The sequence below is a fragment of the Otolemur garnettii genome, unplaced genomic scaffold (genome assembly GCF_000181295.1).
Source record: "Otolemur garnettii isolate 467f Iridium unplaced genomic scaffold, OtoGar3 scaffold00002, whole genome shotgun sequence".
Classification (NCBI taxonomy): Eukaryota; Metazoa; Chordata; class Mammalia; order Primates; family Galagidae; genus Otolemur; species Otolemur garnettii.
In genome coordinates, this window is record NW_003852397.1 from 16,992,884 (window position 1) to 17,012,938 (window position 20,055).

A 20,055-nucleotide genomic window follows, 5' to 3' on the forward strand; every position below is an offset into this window, starting at 1 on the left:
CACTCTACCCAGGGGGACAGCTTGAGGCTCTGTCTCAAAAAAAAAAAAAAAAAAAAAAAGAGACCAGATAGGAGGTTGTAGAGGTTGAGGTAGAGTTGCAAGAGGGAGTGGATTCACTTGGTCCTTAAGATGGGTGAGAGGAGGACATTGTGTCATCCAATGAGGAATGTGAAGCTGGGGAGAATGTGTATATGAAACTGTAGAAGTTTTATTTTCCTTAACCATTTTTGGCTTATAAATTGTCTTAATGATCTGAAAACACTGTTGAGCCTTTTCCTAGAGAAATTCACTGAGAAGTAAAACTGTGCTGCAATCTCTGCATTTACAGGCTTCAGGGGACTCCTCCTCCCCCTGCCTACGGATCCAAGTGAAGAACACTTGATGTCAAGTTCCCATTGCCATGTGGTTCCAGAAGCTTCAGAGTGGTGATTAACAGAGTACTAGGTCATAGATTGTATAGTAAATGCTCAGTGTGTGAGAGACAACAACAAAATAAATGTTTACCATTTCAATTTTCTAAAAAACAATTAACACCTTTCATTCCTGTTTTTCTTTAATCTTTTCACAATATGTGCCTTGGTTCAGGTAGAAGAAACAAAAACAAACAAAATAAAACAAATATCTGCAGGGATCCTATGTCCATACAACCCAAACCCCTGTGCTCTGCCTCCTTTCACCTGTTCTTGTTTCTTACCATTAGAATTGGGGGTCCTATTATCTAGTGTAGCATTTGTAATTAACAAATTATATGACCCTAAATTTTAGTATCTTGACTTCTAAAACTCAGTTGTTACTGATTTCTATTTTGCAGTTTCACATCAGGGCTTAAAAAATTTAGAGTTGAGATTTTACAGGAACATTAAGCAGAATGCACTGTATGCAGAAAGTGTGGGGAAGCCCAGAGTCTTTATCAAGCCTGCGACCTGAAGGAGGTATCCACAAGGACTGATAAAACATCATGGGCTGGTTGGGTGGCTCACGCCTATAATCCTAGCACTCTGGGAGGCTGAGGCCGGTGGATTGCCTGATCTCACAGGTTCAAGACCAGCCTGAGCCAGAGTGAGACCTCATCTCTAAAAATATCTGGGCATTGTGGTGTGCTCCTGTAATCCCAGCTACTGGGGAGGCTGAGGCAAGAGAATAGCTTGAGCCCAAGAGTTAGAGGTTGCTGTGAGCCACTCTACCAAGGGCAACAAAGTAAGACTCTGTCTCAAACAAAAACAAACAACAACAACAACAACAAAAAAAAACATTAGGTTGCTGAACCATCCCTGAATATTTAACAAGATGAAGGAAAAAATATTACTAGCCCTCTTCTCAGAGACCATGTTTGTGTTTGGTTGGAAGGAAATACTTTGGTAGAGAGCATGGGTGTGAGGTGAGATGCCTCCTTCCCTCAAGCAGTATTTTGATTAAAAACAGATGGTCATTAAACTGCCTCCTACAGAGGGTGGGTCCAATTTAAAAGGGAGCTTTAATTTGTTAAGTAGGTTGTGCAGAAGTGAGCTGAGGCCCCATCTCTGGCTGTAACCATCCCCACCCAGCTCCCCTGCAGCTTGCAGCTTCTTCTCTAAATAAGTGTTAAGTAAACATTTATAAAATATTGAATTAATATTATATAAATCAGCTGATCATCCTGCATTCCTAAGTGTTTTTCCTACACTCTTAGTGTGGCTAAATATTAGGGTGAGATTAACAAGGGAGCATAATGGGGTAGAGAGCATAGAATTCATGGATTTAAATGAATTCGATCAATTTAAATAATTTAATTGAACATCATGCTTTGCTGAGCCTCTGTTCTAGAGCTAGGGCTAGTTCTGATTTCATTTTGAATCTTGGAAGTATTGATACCAGGTTCCTAGAAAATGCTAGGTGCCTCAGGAAGCCTGATAGAGGATCTATGGATGGTTCTATTTTTTATGCTTCTGGGTAAATTTATTTTTTTAAGAAAAAGGTTTAGAGTTTAAAAACTCACTTGAAAAGATTATGAGGCTTACACTATTATAGAACAAATAAAACCGTAACATGATTTTCGTAATTTATATCATTGATTTCATCTATTTATATTTCAGTTTTAGATCACTTTTGACAATTATTATATTTTTCTCCTGGAATAGTTCCCTTCAGCATTTACCCTGCCCTCATGCCCCACCTCGGATAGTTTCCTCTTCAACCAATAGATAAAAAATGTCCTGCCTCTGGGCAGCGCCTGTGGCTCAGTGGGTAGGGCACTGGCCCCATATACTGAACCTGGGCCTGGCCAAACTGCAACAAAAAAATAGCCGGGCATTGTGGCAGATGCCTGTGGTCCCAGCTACTCAGGAGGCTGAGGCAAGAGAATCGCCTAAGCCCAGGAGTTGGAGATTGCTGTGAGTTGTGTGATGCCACGGCATTCTACCCAGGGCAATAAAGTGAGACTCTGTCTCTACCAAAAAAAAAAAAAAAAAAGCCCTGCCTCTTCTTTATAGAGTCTGTGGCAAATGCATGAAATTGCAAAGCAAAATGTGCTGGTTTTCATTTTTTAAAAACCATTTTCTAGTTTACAGTTTCCTCTAGTTTACTCTCCCCCCTTGTAAGGAAGAGCACTGGCATTTAACCAGTTTCTTTCCTGTTTAATCTGTCATCCCACTCTACCCTCCAAACACCACCTGATGTCTGACCAACCCACGTGGCTGTGAGGGAGAAGACAGGGCTCACTATTCTGTAAGTTGAAAGATGAGACCCAAAGTGAAATGCACAAATCATAGAGAGAAGCTTACATTCGTAAGACAACCAATGGATGTTAAAAAAAGGGAAATATTCTTTGAGTTTGTTTTTTTAAAAATAAAGATGGATATGTTTAATTTGGGGAAGAGAGCATGGATAGACTTTAAAATGAGACTCGTTAGACTTACTATAGATTCACTGCAAAAGGTGACAAGCTCCCCGGTGTGAAATGGGGCTTAAATCTTTGGTAATCAGAACATCATCTCCGGGAAAGGCTGCTGGGGACGGGTACTGTGTAGCCCTCTCACAAATCACTGTGAGGACGAGAGCTTAAAGGAATACAGGACAAACGGTAATAGATTGCTTATAAATCACTGCACTCTCATCCTTCAAACTACCTTAAATCTACTTTAGAACTGCTTTTGGATCAATGCCTATAAAAAGTTGTACCATGGCCCAACATATTCTTCCTTTAATTAGGGAACGCACATAATTCAGGAAAACAAAGGTGGGTCTTTGAAACTTTGCTTAATGATTATTGTCAAACTTCCTTTTTATTAAAATTAGCTTGCAATAAAAAGAGAAGCCACTCGTCTATATATTCATTGCCCTAAATTGATCTTCTTTTATTTTTTTCATTAGTTATAGAAAGAACTGAATGAAGAAAGCAGGAACTTTCTTGAATTCCCAAGAATAGATACATTTGGGGGTGTTATTGCAAAGGATCATGGGGAAGAGAGATGCCCATCATAGTGCAGAGGGGAAGTCTCATACAGGCAAAGAGAAAGCACAAGGAGTGAATGGAAAAGCCCTGTTGTATTTGACCTGTTATCATGAGAACTGGTGACATTTTCTCTGAAATACCCTACACCCCCCACTCCTACACATACACACACACGAACCCTCCAGTGGTTTCCATTAAAACTGGAAGTTAGAACCATAGCTAATCTGCAATGTAAGCACGTGGAATCAGAAAGGCTAATGGATTCCATAGTCATCAACCACCCTCCCGCTTTGGATCACAGACCAGGGAGTCATGGTTTAAACATGGGAGATAAACGTAGAGATTTTATAATGCAGCTTTATATTGTAGTTCGTTTTAAACAGAATGCTGTTAGCAAAATTGTGTGTGTGTGTGTGTGTGTGTGTGCGTGCATGTGGTTTGACAAAGTATGTGATCTTAAAAATCCTTGCAAATCAATTCCATCCCTCCTTATCAAGGAAATACCATGATTACTGTGCTTGTGGCAGCTACCTGCTTGAAATGTCTTCTATGACTGGTCTATGATCAGTATCACTCTGTGGGTTGTCTTATATGCCAGAATAGTAAATAATAACAGGAAGAATAACATTTCAAAGACATGTTTATGGTTAAATTTCTCTTGGTCACTCAAGAGGGTTTTGATTCTGCTGATGGAAAAAAATTTTCTATAATACACTTTCAGTAAGGTCATAGCATCAATAAGATCTGCTTAACTGTTAATAAATGGTCCATGAGGAAATGTCTCACCCCACTGAACAGTCTAGTGTCAAGAAACATTGCTGGAAGAACTGGTTCCTCACTCCTCCTAATTTTCTCTTATGAAACTTTTTAATGGTATACGTGCTCAGAGGAATGTCTTAGTGAAATGGGTAGACAGAGGTCCAAATGAATCAGCTTAACAACTGTATGGAAACATGGGTTCAGCAGAATTGAAGGTCACTGTTGTATACCTTTCAGAATACAGCAGGCTTCAGGCAGTTGAAAAAGTTTCTTTTTATCTTTTTAAAGCTACTGTATCTACAAAGTAAAGCTAAATTAGTCCTCTTTTTTGTTTGTTTGTTTGTTTTCAATGACCATAAAGCAAAAGGACATTTACCAGATTTGCCTTAGTTGCTGTAACCAGTCGATTGTTTTCCAAGATTTAGACTCTTCTACAATACACCTATTTTTTTCCCAAAGTTTTTGATCCTAAATATTAGTCTCCAGGAAAATTGTCCTACTATATCATTCATAAAATGCTTTTCTCTAATGAGCACTCATTTCAACAGTGATAAAAAGATAGAACACAGGCCATTTTCTAATATAAACCCCATGATTATTTTTTGTATATGCAAGTAGACACCTATTACATCTATAAATATCCAGTTCATACTGTTTACTGTGTTTAGTTCATGAACTGTAGTCAGCCTTCCATAGTCATAGATTTTGCATTAGTGGATTCAAACAAGTTCAAATCCAAAATGTTGGGGGGGGGTAGAAATGGGTAGCTGTGTCTATTTGAACATCTATAAACTTTTTTCCTTTTTATTATTCCCTAGATGATACAGCAAAACAACTAGTTGCATGGTATTTACCTTGTTTAGGGATTATGCGTGCTCTAGAGATGATTTAAAGTATACAGAAAGGCACACAGAGGTTATATGGAAATACTACATTGTTTTCTATCAGACAGTTGACTGTACTATCTGTTAGAAGGTTTCTTACACTTCTGTCATTTTGAATTTAGGCTATATTTTTTCCCAGGTGAAATTTTATACACTCTGTTTGACTCTCAAATATTAATTAGCACATTCAGTGTTACTTAATCCAAAGTGTCCATAAAAAGGAATTTTAATAATGCCCTTTGGTTGACGGCTGCTTTATTAAACATGTGTTCCTAGTTCCAACTCCAGATGTTGGAACATGTCTTCTGTTTGTTCTCTTACTCCCGGTGGCATCAACAGCTCAAGAGGTTGGGTGGAAAGAAGGTGAGGCAAACATGGACCATACTTTCCCTGAGTGTCTGTGCCTCTATCTGCATAACAAAAAGTAAATTGCTAGACAAGTTCTAAATTGAAATGGACTGGCATTTGGAAGCAAACTATACCATAATGGAGGAAATTTTAAATTGATAGCTATCTCAGTTATTCATCTTTCTATCTCGTTAATTTACTCTTTTTAGGTTTATGTTAGGTATTGCTTATGCTTGAATGCTATTTGCTCGATATCTGGAGGAACTTTGTCTTTCAGAGTATTTTCAATTTTCTTTTGACTACTAAGTTTTGGTGGCAGGAAGGCTTAATTTTGGCAACCCGCTTGCATTTTTAAAGTTTAAAATGAGAGAAATAGATAGAAGTCTACCAAAGAACTACATCAAAATTTAAATAAGTTCTAATTCAAAAATTATTCTTTCCAGCCCCTAGGATAAAGACAAATTACAGTTAGGCATTGTAATGGAATAATTGCAAACATATGTTCTCCATAGTCCTAAGAGGCTAAATGATTTTTCCAACAAAACTCTTTTTCATTTTTAAAGCAGAAGCTTTCACATACATGTGTAACATGTATTTTTATCCAATCACTGCTTGATGAGGCTTTACAGATTGGCTGAAAGTCTTTTAATGAATGTAGTTTTAGATTTTCAAAGTAATTTTTTTCCTTTAATTTTTACTAGGACATTCTTTCAAAGAACCAGTATTCTACAAATCATAGTAGGACAAAACAAGTTGATACTGTGAATAAAGTAACTGGCCTCATATTCGTGCCGCTTCTTACACTCTAGACCAGGGGTATCCAACCTTTGTTTTTTCTGCTGCCTGTTGGAAGAAGAGTTGTCTTGGGCCACACATACATTAAGCAAACAAACACTAACAAAAGCTGACAAGCAAAAAAAAAAAAAAAGGTCTATACGTAATTTTCATGACATCTAACACCACAGGTAAGCAAAACAGGCCTCAGAAATCCACATGTGGGCCGCAGTTGTGCACCCCTGATAATGACTAATTTTGCTTCCTTGAAAGTCTGGTTTCTTTGATTTTCACATTATTACATGCTTTATTGTTACTACCACCTCTATACTCTCCATCTTTTTTGGGGGGGGGTCTCTTTATCCCAATTCTCTTCCTCATTTCTAAATGTAAATCTTGCCCTGGGACTCTGCCTTCTCTTCAATTTCAGTCTCTGCTTTTTGCTGCCTCATGTCTGAGTCTAGTCTCTCCTTTAAGACATGGCGCTTTGCATTTTTACTTAAGGTGTTAGAAACAAACTCATACTATTTTCCTCCAAAATATTCATACCTTTTTTCATAACTTCCGGGATTTTGTTAGTACCAGAGTCATGTCCTCTGTCTTCCTGTCTCCTTAAAGACCTGCCTTATTGTCTTCTCGTCCCTAAGTCCATCTCCCCTTACTGTGTCCATCCTCTCTTCCACTTCTTCCCTACTCTCATTTCAGACAGTCATTATTTCTGCTTTGGATACTATAGAGAAATTTAACCAGTGTCCCTGTTTCTTGTGTCTCCTACCCTGAAATCTATCCTATACACCTACAAATCCATCTTCCTAAAGAAGATTCTAACAACTTTTTTTTCCCCATAAATCCTTAAGCGTTTACCATTTTCTGCTGTATCAAGTACTATATCCTCGTCCTGGCTCTCAGCCAAATACGGGCCCTCCACACTGTCCTCCTCTCATAGTGATTTGTACCTCAGCCAGACAGGAGGCTGGGGTCCTAGGAATTCCTAGCACAAACTTTGTGATGTCCTAACCTTTTGCTTTCATCAATGCTTCTCCCTATTGAAGAATTTCCTACCCTGTCGTCTGCTGCAACTGAAGTACCACTTAGTGTTCAAACGCTGCACTCATGCAGGAAGCCTTCCTTCTTCCCCCAGCCAGGGGCAATTCCTTCTATTTCTTTTATCTTTTTCTTTCCATTGCACTCCAGTTGTTCGGGAATGTGCCTATTTTCAGTTCTACACATTTTTGAGTTACTCACATGCCACAAAAAATGAAATGCACCTATTACAGTGGAAGGTATCTGAGAAAAGTAGCTGGCTTGTTCATATTTATCTTTGATGCAGCTCACAGTAGAGAGCCAGGCGGTAATAGAAGCTTTGATTACTATTGGTTTAATCGAGTTGTGAAAAAAAGACACCACTAGCACTTAGCGCTTCAGATGTAGACATTAGTTTGCTCAGCATTTACTGGAGACATCCTAGGAGACATTCTAAGACTCTAATCCTAAACGATATTGTTTTTCAGACTCTAAAAGTCAAGGTGATTCATTTGAATTTTTCAATGTTTCTTTTAAGGAACTGGAAATAAAGTTCCTTTTATTATTTGTGCCTGGGGCAGTATCTGCCTCAGTATTCAGAAAGCTATGAAAATATGAAAGGATTTTTTGTGTCCTCTTTCCCATTTTTCTTGCATCAGATCACTTTGGCTCATTTTCTCATCTATAAATTGAGGAATAATATTATCTACTTCATATGATGGTTGTGAGTTTGACTTGAATTAATACATAGAAAGTACAGAGAACAGTGCTTGGTATGGAGTATTTAGCTAACATTAGCAGTCGTGAGCAAGGCTGTCCTAACAGGAAGCAACATCAGAGTGGGAGAAATGGATGCGTCTGAAATCAAGCACATATTTTTTTTGCATCCTTATCTTCATGTAAGTCCTCCTGGGATCCTGCCTATCTGGCAACAGGAGCCACGGTGAACTGTGCTAATTTCTTTCTATTCCCTCACATTAATCAATCCATCACTACTGAGTGAGTGTTGTGTTTAGATGAGGGATTCAATGCCCTTTTCCTTCATGGTGGAGTAGAACAGATTCTACACCAATTGCTTAATAAGGATTATAAGAAAATGTAAGTTTTGTATGAAAAGGGACTATTATTTATTCATCCCTGTACCTCAGCCTGTGACACACTGCCTTGTGTATTGTAGGTACTCAAAACACTTTCGTTGTGAGAGTAAGTCAGTTGATGGAGTTACATGACCGAGACATGATTTGTTTTTCTCACCTTTACCAGCTATCCTAGAGATAAGCTCCTTTTATTGAGAGTGATTAACCTACAGTTGATTTTTATTACAAATAAAAATTACCCCTTATTTTGCATTCATTGATTCTTTGTAATAGAATCAGCGTAAGAAACTTGGAACAAATTTATGTTGATGTATAATAATGCTAGATGTGCCAGTCACTGTTCTAAATGTTTTTGAAAAACAAAATGTGCATTTTTAAATGCACAATGGAGGTATTCTGGACTGAATCCAGAAATGGAAAAAATGGGCATAAGAGGAAAAATAGGCAAAATCTGAATAAAATCTGGAGTTTGGTTAATTGCAATGCAACATTTTTAGTTTCTTAATAGATTATTTTTTAGTCAGAGTCTCACTCTGTCCTATTGGGTAGAGTGCTGGGGCATCATAGCTCAAGTAACCTCAAACTCTTAGGCTTAAGCAATCCTCTTGCCTCAGCCTTTCTAGTAGCTGGCGCTACTATGTGCACCATTATTTATTTATTTATTTATTTTTGTTGTAAAAATAATTTTTTTTTTTTTTTGGCCAGGGCTGAGTTTGAACCCACCACCTCCAGTATATGGGGCCGGCGCCCTACTCCTCTGAGTCACAGGCCTCGCCATGAGTGCACCATTATGCCCAGTTTATTTTTCTGTTTCTAGTAGAGACAGGATCTTGCTCTTGCTCAATGTGGTCTTGAACTCCTGATCAAGCAATCTGCTGGCTTTGGCCTTCTATTTTTCAGTTTTATTTTTTAAAATTTGTTTTTTCTTTTCATTCTTTTTCTTTTTCTTCATTTTTTATATTATTACTAACTCTGGGGCTCAAGCAATTCTCTTGCCTCAGATTCCTAAGTAGCTGGGACTACAGACGCCCACCACAAGGCCCGGTTATTTTTTGGTTGCAGTTGTCATTATTGTCTAGCAGGCTCGGGCTGGGTTTGTACCCGCCAGCCTCTGTGTATGTGACCGGAGCTATGGGCGCGGAGCCAGGCCTCAGCCTTCTAGAGTGCTAGGATTACAGGTGTGAGTTTTTACAAATACACTACATAATGTAAGAGAGTACTACTAGAGGAAGCAGAGGAGAGGTATGGGGGTATAGGAGAAATTTCTGCTCTATCTTGGCAACTTTTTGGCATATCAAAATTATTCCAAAATAAAAAATTTACTTAAAAATAGGTATTCACTCATTTAATCCTTAAAATAAGCCTGTGACAATAAGCCTAAGGGATCATTAATCCCTTTGCAAGAATAAATTCAAAGTCTGAAGAGGTTAAGTTATTAACAACTGCCGCTATCAGTGCGAAGGCACTGGCTTCTCATTCTCTTTACTACTCTGCATCCCTTTATCTCCCAATTCTAGTGATTAAGAAGTCATAAAGTAGATGTCATCACAGCTCAGTAAATAATGTCTATCTTCTGAGGTTCTGGTCATATGGCCAATGAGCGCTCATTTTTTGTTGCAATGATATTCCCTGTTGATTTCCTGAGTTTGGAATAGCGCTACACCATCAACCACTACTGTGGCAATGAATTCCAAATTGAGTGCATTTTAATCGATTCTCATGATCATTACATTCCTTAATCCCAGACTGAATTCCATAATCATTTGGGAATTATTGGGAAAGCCTTTGTCCTACCTCCCTGCAGTGGTACATATCCCACCAGTGTGGGTCTCATCTGTGCAAAGATCAAAATTTCATACTTTCTCCGCCAAGCTGTTTATATAAAATACATGGTTCGTAAAAAAAAAAAAAATTGAAAAAATATGCAGAGAAGAAAAACAGACTAAAGCAAAAGCACTTTAGAAAGAGGTAAATAAAAAAATCACTCATAAACTTTAAAGACTAGGCCCAGAACTTTAAGCTTAGAGGTAGCTAATATGTTCCAAATAATCTTATTGTACACAGCAGTCAAAAACCTCTTTATTCTTTAATGGGTATTTCTAGCTGCTTTCTTACACTGTTAAAAATTTTATGTCTTGCCTGCACAGCTGCAGCTATGACCACAGGCCACTTCTTTTTCTCATTATATTGCCTACCTATTTGTAACAATATCCTTTATTGTTTCCTTAACCACAAACAGCAGTGGGGGAGAAAGAAACCCTCGCTCTCTTATTTATTTCAATATGACAGATGAAAATGTGTGGGAGAGGAGAGGGACCAGGAATGGAAAGCTTTCCCTCCCCGCTTTGATGCTACTATTTCAAAGCACATTTGCACTTTTTTCTTGGCTTTATTTTGCATTTCAATTCAGGCAAATGAACATTTACAAGATTTGCAGTGTATGGGGGGAAAAGGAAATTATTTACGTTTTTAAAAAGTCTGCATGGGGAAGTTCAAGTTTTAATTTATCGGCGAAGAATGTCTTACGTCTCATAGATTTAGATTATTGGTAAAAACACTTGATGCATTCCTATTGATCTCATTTCATTTTTCTGGAAACATGTCTTGTTTTCACTTAAAATATGGTGAAAATAAATGCTTATTGTAGGTCTCATGGTATTTTATTTATCCTTAGGAAATATATTTCCTGTTATAGCTTTGAGTTATTCTCTTTTTGTACAAATTACTTAGCAACTACTGAACCTGGATATTTATGATCATATTTTCCTCTTGGTTAAATACGTCAAAGAAGATTCACCCCCAAACACTGGAATAAAATTATACAGAGGTTCTTTAGAAATAAGCCAAAGTTGACTATATAATGTAAAGAAAAATTCAGATAGTGGCAGATTCAACCTCTCTTGACTTTGGTGTGAGATTTTCTACTGCTGGTGGCAGTCCTATCACCGGGGGCCCCAGAGTCCCCTAGTTCTGTGCTTTCCTCACCTCTCCTGTCACTTCCTCTTCCCCATCCCTCCTTTTCCATTTCTGTACAGAGTGAACAACAGGAAAAGGACAGTTCATTCCTCTTTGCCCTCTCTCTGCATTTTTTATTTTACCCGGCTACACTAAGCCTAAAGATGCCTCATATGGTCCAAAACTATTTGAAATTTTTCTCTGTTTTGTTTATATTCAGGATAATGCTATTTGCTATACATTCACACACATTATGGGTGTCTTGACTAACTACATAGTGCTTTTTTCTCTCTCAGCCCTTACTAGGGTATTTTGCTATAGTCTGTCCTTGATACGCCATTTAAGACACATACATTTGCCAACAATTGTAACTGTAGTCCAAGCTTGAATGGAAAATTTATTGAAACTATTAGTCTACTTTTCCATAGCCATATTCAACTTATCTTGTTCTAGTTTGAGGCAGTCACCCATATCTTCCTATCTTCCACTTGAAATTTCTAATCCTAATCCATTTTTTTTTTTTTAACCTCCAACCTCAAGTTCATCCATGGAATATCTCTGGTCCATTCCAACTCTTATTTTCTCTTCTCTTCCTGGTCTTCCTCCTTCTTTTCTTTGATTCTTATGATCTATAGCTCAATGCCTATCTTTTGGCATGTAATATTATTTCTATACATGAGTAATTTGTGTATTGTAGACATTAAACATCTGTACATGCTTTACTATAGGAGTTTCAGTTTAGTCAGCATGATGGTCATATCTTATGTTTGATGGTGTTCTCTGTTCCCTAACAGGGGAAGGTGTCGTTATATCATGATTGACAATTATAAACCTGTGGATGACAACAAATTAAGAAAAGATATTCTACTTACTTGCAAGTAGATAATGTGCAAAACTTGACCACATACCTAGAGAAATTTAAAAATCACATGGACTGTACATTTTTAGAATTACTTTAGGGGTAGGTTTGTTTAAATGTCTCAACATAACCTTGACTCAAATTTTCAAAATTATTTTCTTTGTATTTTTTTTAGAGACAGAGTCTCACTTCATTGCCCTTGGTAGAGTGCTGTGGCATCACAGCTCACAGCAACCTCTAGCTCTTGGGCTTAGGTGATTCTCTTGCCTCAGCCTCATGAGTAGCTGGGACTACAGGTGCCCGCCACACTGCCCAGCTATTTTTTTTGTTGCAATTTGGCCGGAACCAGGTTTGAATCCACCACTCTCGGGATTTGGGGCTGGCGCCCTACTCACTGAGCCATAAGTGCTGCCCTCAAAATTATTTTCTAATGATTGATGGAAACCATAAACTATTAGAGAATAGCTTTCATGTTCTCTAGTCGTTGACCAACAGGAAAATAGGTACCAGAAAGAATGAAAACTTTTGCTTTAGATGCCTTTTGGGGATGTTTGTGGCTATCTGAGTAGAGTTAAAATTCCAGGGTGGTATATTAATCTGAGGCTGATAAGGAATTTTTGTTTGTCAAGCTAAAAGAGAGTGAATCAATGAAATGAAGTTTGTGATTCAGGTCTATGCCCTGAAGATGAAAAAACAATCACTGCTTCAGTATCAAATCAATGTCCCAACTCTTGACAGACTGAGATGGAGAATTTTAGATTTGGGGTTCACATTCCATAGGCTATCCTCATTTAAGTGTAAATAGCTAGAGCAAATGACTGTGAACATCTGAGCCATGACTAGAAAGTAAAGAAAGGCCATAATATACCCAGCTTCAGAGACATTACAATCATCCCAAAAGGCCTTTGGCCTTGGTATTTATGCTTTTCCATATACTAACAGCTGTGGAAATATAGTCCAGAAAGGATGATCTCAAATTTAGATTAGAATATGCAAGCAGTAAACAAGCAAATATTACATTTTGTACCATAAGAGAGAGTTACATTTGTCACCCTGCCATCATAGGTTAATAACTTGACCCCACAGAAGAAAGCTAATACATTTTCCAAGTGTCTCATTCTGAGTGTTGCAGTGATCTATTGAAGACAAAGTAAATAGGTCTGTCACTACCTTGCCTTAAAATGTCCATAAATGTGATATAGTATTATTCTTTATGCCAGATAATGTGCAAAACTTGTTTATGTATCTAGAGCAATTCAAAAATCACATGGACTGTACATTTTAAGAATTTAGTATCTCCCTGAATGTCTTTGTTAAAAGAAAAAAAAAAAAAAGAAAAGAGAAAAATGCTGTTCTTTGCATGTACATAAACTGGTTGCCATTATCACAGAAGCAAGAGAATAAAAACAGACCAAATCGTACATCTGCATTCCATCCTATTTACTCTGTTATTAAATTAGCTGAAATGAGATAGTTAGGTAGCTCATGGACATTTCTTAGGCAGCCCTCATTCCTTATTCTAAATTTGACCAAGGTCTTAGAATTCTTAAGATAAGCTGCAAAAAGTCAAACGCAGGAGTAGAAGAAAAAAGAAAACAGCTTCGGTATTTTTAAGACCAAAACCTAAGATTGCATAATGTTTTGAGGCAAAGAGTTCCAAATATTTATTCTGCACATAGTTAGAAATGTTTATGTGTGAGTGTGCTGGGGTGGAAGTGGATAGGTGAGGGGGGTAGAACAGATTGCTTATGGTGTTGTTTTTTTATTTTTATTGCACAGACCTCAGACTGCTGGGATTAAGTGCTCCTCTGCGTCTGGAGTAGCTGGGACTACAAGCATGCCCCACTGTGCCTGGCCAAGAAGCTAAGACTGCTTACTTTAGTATTTCAATGGAGTATCATTTCCTTATTTAAAGAATAATTGTTATGCTTCAATGTCCATAAAATTTGCTTCAGTTGTTCAAAATCACAAATAATAGTAAGTTCTATTCTTTCTAATTTCCTTTTTATTTATTTATTTAATTTTTTATTAAATCATAGCTGTGTACATTAATACTATAATGGGCTACAGTGTGCTGTTTCTATATACAATTTGAAATACTTTTCATCCAACTGGTCAAGATAGTCTGCATGTAATTTTCTTAGTTATTGTGTTAAGACATTCATATTCTACATTTAGAGAGTTTTACATGTACCCTTATAGGATGCACCATAGGTGTGATCCCACCAATCACTCTCCCTCCACCCATCCTCCCCCTCCCCTCCCCTCCCTCTCCCCTTTCCCCATATTCTTGGGATAAAATTGGTTTATAGCTTTCCTATGAAAGCTATAAATTAGTTTCATAGTAGGGCTGAGTACATTGGATACTTTTTCTTCCATTCTTGAGATATGTTGCTAAGAAGAATATTTTCCAGCTCCATCCACATAACCATGAAGGAGGTAAAGTCTCCGTCTTTCTTAATGGCTGCATAGTATTCCATGGTATACATATACCACAATTTATTGATCCATTCATGGGTTGATGGGCACTTGGGCTTCTTCCATGACCTAGCAATTATGAATTGGGCTGCAATGAACATTCTGATAATATCTTTATTGTAGTGTGATTTTTGGTCTTCTGGATATATACCTAGTAGAGGAATTATAGGATCAAATGGCAGGCTATTTTTAGTTATCTAAGTGTTCTCCAGATGTCTTTCCAAAAGGAACGTATTAGTTTGCAATCCCACAAGCAGTGTAGAAGTGTTCCCTTATCTCCACAACCACACCAGCATCTGTGATTTTGGGATTTTGTAATATAGGCTAATTTTACTGGTGTTAAATATATCTCAAAGTAGTTTGGATTTGCATTGCTCTGATGATTAAAGATGGTGAGCATTTTTTCATATATCTGTAGGCCATACGCCTGTCTTCTTCAGAGAAGTTTCTCTTGAAGTCACTTGCCCACCCTGAGATGGGATCACTTGTTCTCTTCTTGCTAATACATTTGAGTTCTCTGTGGATTCTGGTTATTAAACCTTTGTCGGAGATATAGCCTGCAAATATCTTCTCCCATTCTGAGGGCTGTCTGCTTGCTTTATTTACTGCGTTCTTGGCTGTGCAAAAGCTTTTTAATTTGATAAAGTCCCAGTAGTGTATTTTTGATGTTGCTTCAATTGCCTGGGGAGGGTCCTCCTCATAAAATTTTGCCCTGGCTGATTTGTTCAAGTGTTTTCCCTACACATTCTTCTAGTATTTTTATAGTTTCATGTCTTAAGTTTAAATCTTTAATCCAGTGAGAGTCTATCTTAGTTAATGGTAAAAGGTGTGGGTCTAGTTTCAGTCTTCTGCAGGTCTCCAGCCAGTTTGCCCAGCACCATTTGTTAAATAGGGAATCATTTCCCCACTCAGTGTTTTTAATTGGCTTGTCGAAGATCAAATAACGGTAAGCAGCTGGGTTCATCTCTTGGTTCTCTATTCTGTTCCATACATCTACTTCTCTGTTTTGTGCCAGTACCATGCTGTTTTGATCACTATCGATTTATAGTATAGTCTGATATCTGGTAGTGTGATTCCTCCTGCTTTGTTTTTATTTCTGGGTAATGTCTTGGCTATTTGAGGTTTTTTCTGATTCCATATAAAATGAAGTATAAGTATTATTTTTTCTAGATCTTTAAATTATGACAATGGTACTTTAATAGGGATTGCATTAAAATTATATATTGCTTTGGGTAGTATGTACATTTTAACAATGTTGATTCTTCCCAGCCATGAGCATGGTATGTTTTTCCATTTGTTAACATTTTCAGCTATTTCTTTTCTTAGAGTTTCATAGTTCTCTTTATAGAGATCGTTCACATCCTTTGTTAGGTAAACTCCCAAATATTTCATCTTCTTTGGTACTACTGTAAATGGCATAGAGTTCTTGACTATTTTTTCAGCTTGACTGTTGGTATATATAAAGGCTACCAATTTATGAGTGTTGATTTTGTAACCTGAGATGCTACTGTATTCCTTGATCACTTCTAAGAGCTTTGTAGTAGAATCCCTGGTGTTTCCCAGATATACAATCATAATATCTGCGAAGAGTGAAAGTTTAATCTCTTCTGACCCTATATGGATACCCTGATCACTTTTTCTTCCCTAATTGTGATGGCGAAAACTTCCATTACAGTGTTAAAGAGCAATGGAGATAATAGGCAACCTTGCCTTGTTCCTGATCTGAGTGGAAATGATTTCAAATTAACTCCATTCAGTACGATATTGGCTACGGTTTTGCTTAGATGGCCTCTATCAATTTGAGAAATGTCCCTTCTATGCCAATTTTCTTAAGGGTTCTAATCATGAAGGGATGCTGGATATTATCAAAAGCTTTTTCTGCATCAATTGAAAAAATCATATGGTCTTTGTTTTTTAATTTGTTTATGTGTTGAATTACGTTTTTAGAATTATGTATGTTGAACCAGCTTTGAGATCTTGGATCTCAGAGGATCTTACCACTTGGTCGTGGTGTATAATCTGTTTGATGTGTTGCTGGATTCTGTTTGTTAGGATCTTGTTGAATATTTTCACATCAATATTCATTAGCGATATTAGTCTGTAATTTTCTTTCCTTCTTGGGTCTTTTCCTGGTTTGGGGATCAAGGTGATGTTTGCTTCATAGAATGTGTTGGGTAGTATTCCTTCTTTTTCTATATTTTGGAAAAGGTTAAATCTCTTGGTTCTCTATATTTTGGAAAAGGTTAAATCTCTTGGTTCCTCTTTCTGAAGGATCTATTGTTATTTCATCTTTACCATTTCTGATTGATGAATTAGAGATTTTGCTCTTTTTTTCTTGGTCAGGTTGGCCAAAGGTTTATCTATCATATTGACCTTTTCAAAAAAACAACTTTTTGATTTATTTATCTGTTGTATAATCCTTTCATTTTCAATTTCATTTAATTATGTTCTAATTTTGGTTATTTCTTTTCTTCTGCTGAGATTGGGATTGGAGTGTTCTTCCTTTTCTAATTGCTTAAGATGTCCCATTAAGTTGTTAACTTCCTCTCTTTCCTCTTGCAGTGCTATAAATTTCCCTCTTAGGACTGCCTTTGCAGTATCCCAGAGGTTCTGATAACTTGTATCTTCACTGTCATTTTGTTCCAAAAATTTGATAATTTCTTTCTTGATCTTGTCTCTGACCCACCTATCATTCAGTATAAGGTTATTTAGCTTCCATATTTTCGTATGAGTCTGAAGATTCCTATTATTATTGAGTTCAACTTTTATTCCATGATGGTCTGAGAAGATGCAGGGAATAATTTCTGTTCTTTTAAATTTGCTGAGGTTGGACTTGTGACCTAAGATGTGTCAATTTTGGAGTATGTTCTGTGGGCCAATGAGAAAAATGTGTATTCAGTTTTGTTAGGATGAAGTGTTCTATAGATGTCCATTAAATCCAAATGGCAAATAGTTAAGTTTAAATCTAAAATTTATTTGCTAAGCTTCTTGTTGGAGGATGTATCCAACACTGCCAAAGGAGTATTAATCTCCAACTATGATGGAGCTGGGAAAAATCAAATTGCTCGTGTCTATTAGAGTATCTCTTACAAATTGAGGTGTATTCTGGTTGGGTGCATAGATATTGATAATTGTGATCTCGTCATATTGAGTATTACCCTTAACAAATATAAAGTGGCCATCCTTGTCTTTGCTTACTTTTGTTGGTTTAAACCCTATTGTATCTGTGAATAAAATTCTAACACCTGCTTTTTTCTGCTTTCCAATTGCCTGGAATATAGATGACCATCCCTTCACCCTGAGTCTATATTTATCTTTTAAAGTAAGGTGAGATTTTTGAATACAGCAGATGTCCAGTCTGAGTTTCTGTATTCAATCAGCCAATCTGTGTCTCTTCAGGGGACAATTTAACCATTCACATTGATTGAAATTATTGATAAGCCTGGTAAAATTTTGGGCATCGAGTTGCTCAAAAGTCCAATAGATATTTTTAATCCTTTCACAATTGTAGAAGTTGGAATTTGATCAAAAGTTTCTGAGTGAGTTTACTTTTGTTGTGGAGGATTACACTGGTCATTATGGAGGATAGGTTTGAGAATTTCCTTGAGAGCTGGTTTAGTTATGGCAAATTTCTTCAACATGTGAATGTCGTTAAAGTATTTAATTTCTCCATCATAGATGAAAGTCAGTTTAGCTGGATACAGGATCCTGGGTTGAAAGTTATTTTGTTTTAGGAGATTAAAAGTCGATGACCATCGTCTTCTAGGCTGAAAGGTTTCAGCCGAGAGATCTTCAGTCATCCTAATACTCTTCCCCTTGTAGGTTATGGTTATATTATGTCTGAATGCTTTCAGAATTTTCTCTTTCATCTTAACTTTAGTGAAGTTAATTATGATGTGCCTGGGGGATATCTTGTGCGGGTTGAGTCGTGCTGGGGTTCTGAAACTATCTGCTATCTGAATTTCAGAATCTCTTGGCATGTCTGGAAAGTTCTCTTTCATAATTTCATGAAGAAGAGCCTCTGTGTTTTGTGAAGCAACTTCATCACCTTCAGGGATTCCTATAAGGCAAATAATAGTTTTCTTTGTATTATCCCAGAGCTCTTTGAGAGAATGATCCATTTTTGCTGTCTATTTCTCTTCATTTTTGAGCACTTGGGTGCGTTCAAAAGCTTTGTCTTCAATGTCAGAGATCCTTTCTTCTGCCTGCTGCATTCTGCTACCGAGGGATTCTACTGTATTTTTCAGATCTTCATATTTTTCAGTTCTGCAAACTCTTGCCTCAGTGTGTTAAAATCTTTGGTCATTTTATCTTTGAAATCATTGAATTATTGAGACAACTTTTGAATAATTTGAATTCTAATTCCCTCCTTTCCTCAATTCTGTTAATTTTATTTGCTATCCAAATTCTAAATTTGATTTCTGACATCTTAGTCATCTGTTTATGGATGGGATCTCCAATTGCATCTGCCACATCCTTCGTTGGAGGAGTTGATTTACTCTGGTTATTCAAGTTACCGCTTATATCAGTTTTTCCACTAATTCTGCCCCATGCTGAATTTGCACTGTTTGAAGATTATCCCAAAATTGCTCTGCTAGTGGCTACCACTGGAGAAGATGGCTTCCTCTGGTTGCCTGGAAAGATAGGGAGAGTCTGTCTGGAAAAGCTTCAGGGGGTGTGAGTCTTATTATTTTAGCTGCTGTGGCTGCTGCTCTTTGCCTTGGGGTATGCTGCACCAGTGTGGTTCCCTCTCCAATGACCATCTTCTTGCAGTTCTTGGGCTGCCAGGCCTTGGGTGCTGGGAATGTGCAGCTTCATCAGTCCTCAGGGTGCCCCGTGAATGCAGAGTGCCAGTAGCCACGTGGGGAATGTTCAGCTCAAGCAATTCTCCTGCTGCAGGGTTGGTACAGGGTGCTTGGTCCCACAGGGGTGGGGGGATGCTGCTCTTGGGCCTCTTCTCATCAGGCAAGGGGGGAAGGGTGGACTAGAAGTTCAAAATGGCAGTGAAAACGTTAGTTTGAGTTTTCTACCTGGTGACAGGGTGTTCGGAGTCTCAGCAGGGTCCCTTTAAGGGAGTAGATCCCACTTCCTGTAGCTCTCACATGTCGGGTGAGATAACAGGTCCTCAGTTCACTGCTTACTTGTAGGAAACTTACAGGAGCAGATGAAGAGAAAACAAAGAGAAAAACACAACTTTCTTGGGGGAGGGGATAGACACTTTTCCTTTGGGATGTATAAAATCAATGTCCACAAATCAGTAGCCATTGTATATGCCAATTATAGCCAGGATGAGAAGCTAATCGAAGACACAATTCCCTTCACAGTAGCTTCAAAAAAGAAAGAAAGAAAAAGAAAAGAAAGAGAAAAGAAATACCTAGGAGTATACATAACAAAATAGGTGAAGGATCTCTACAAATAAAATTACAAAACCCTATGAAAAGAAATAGC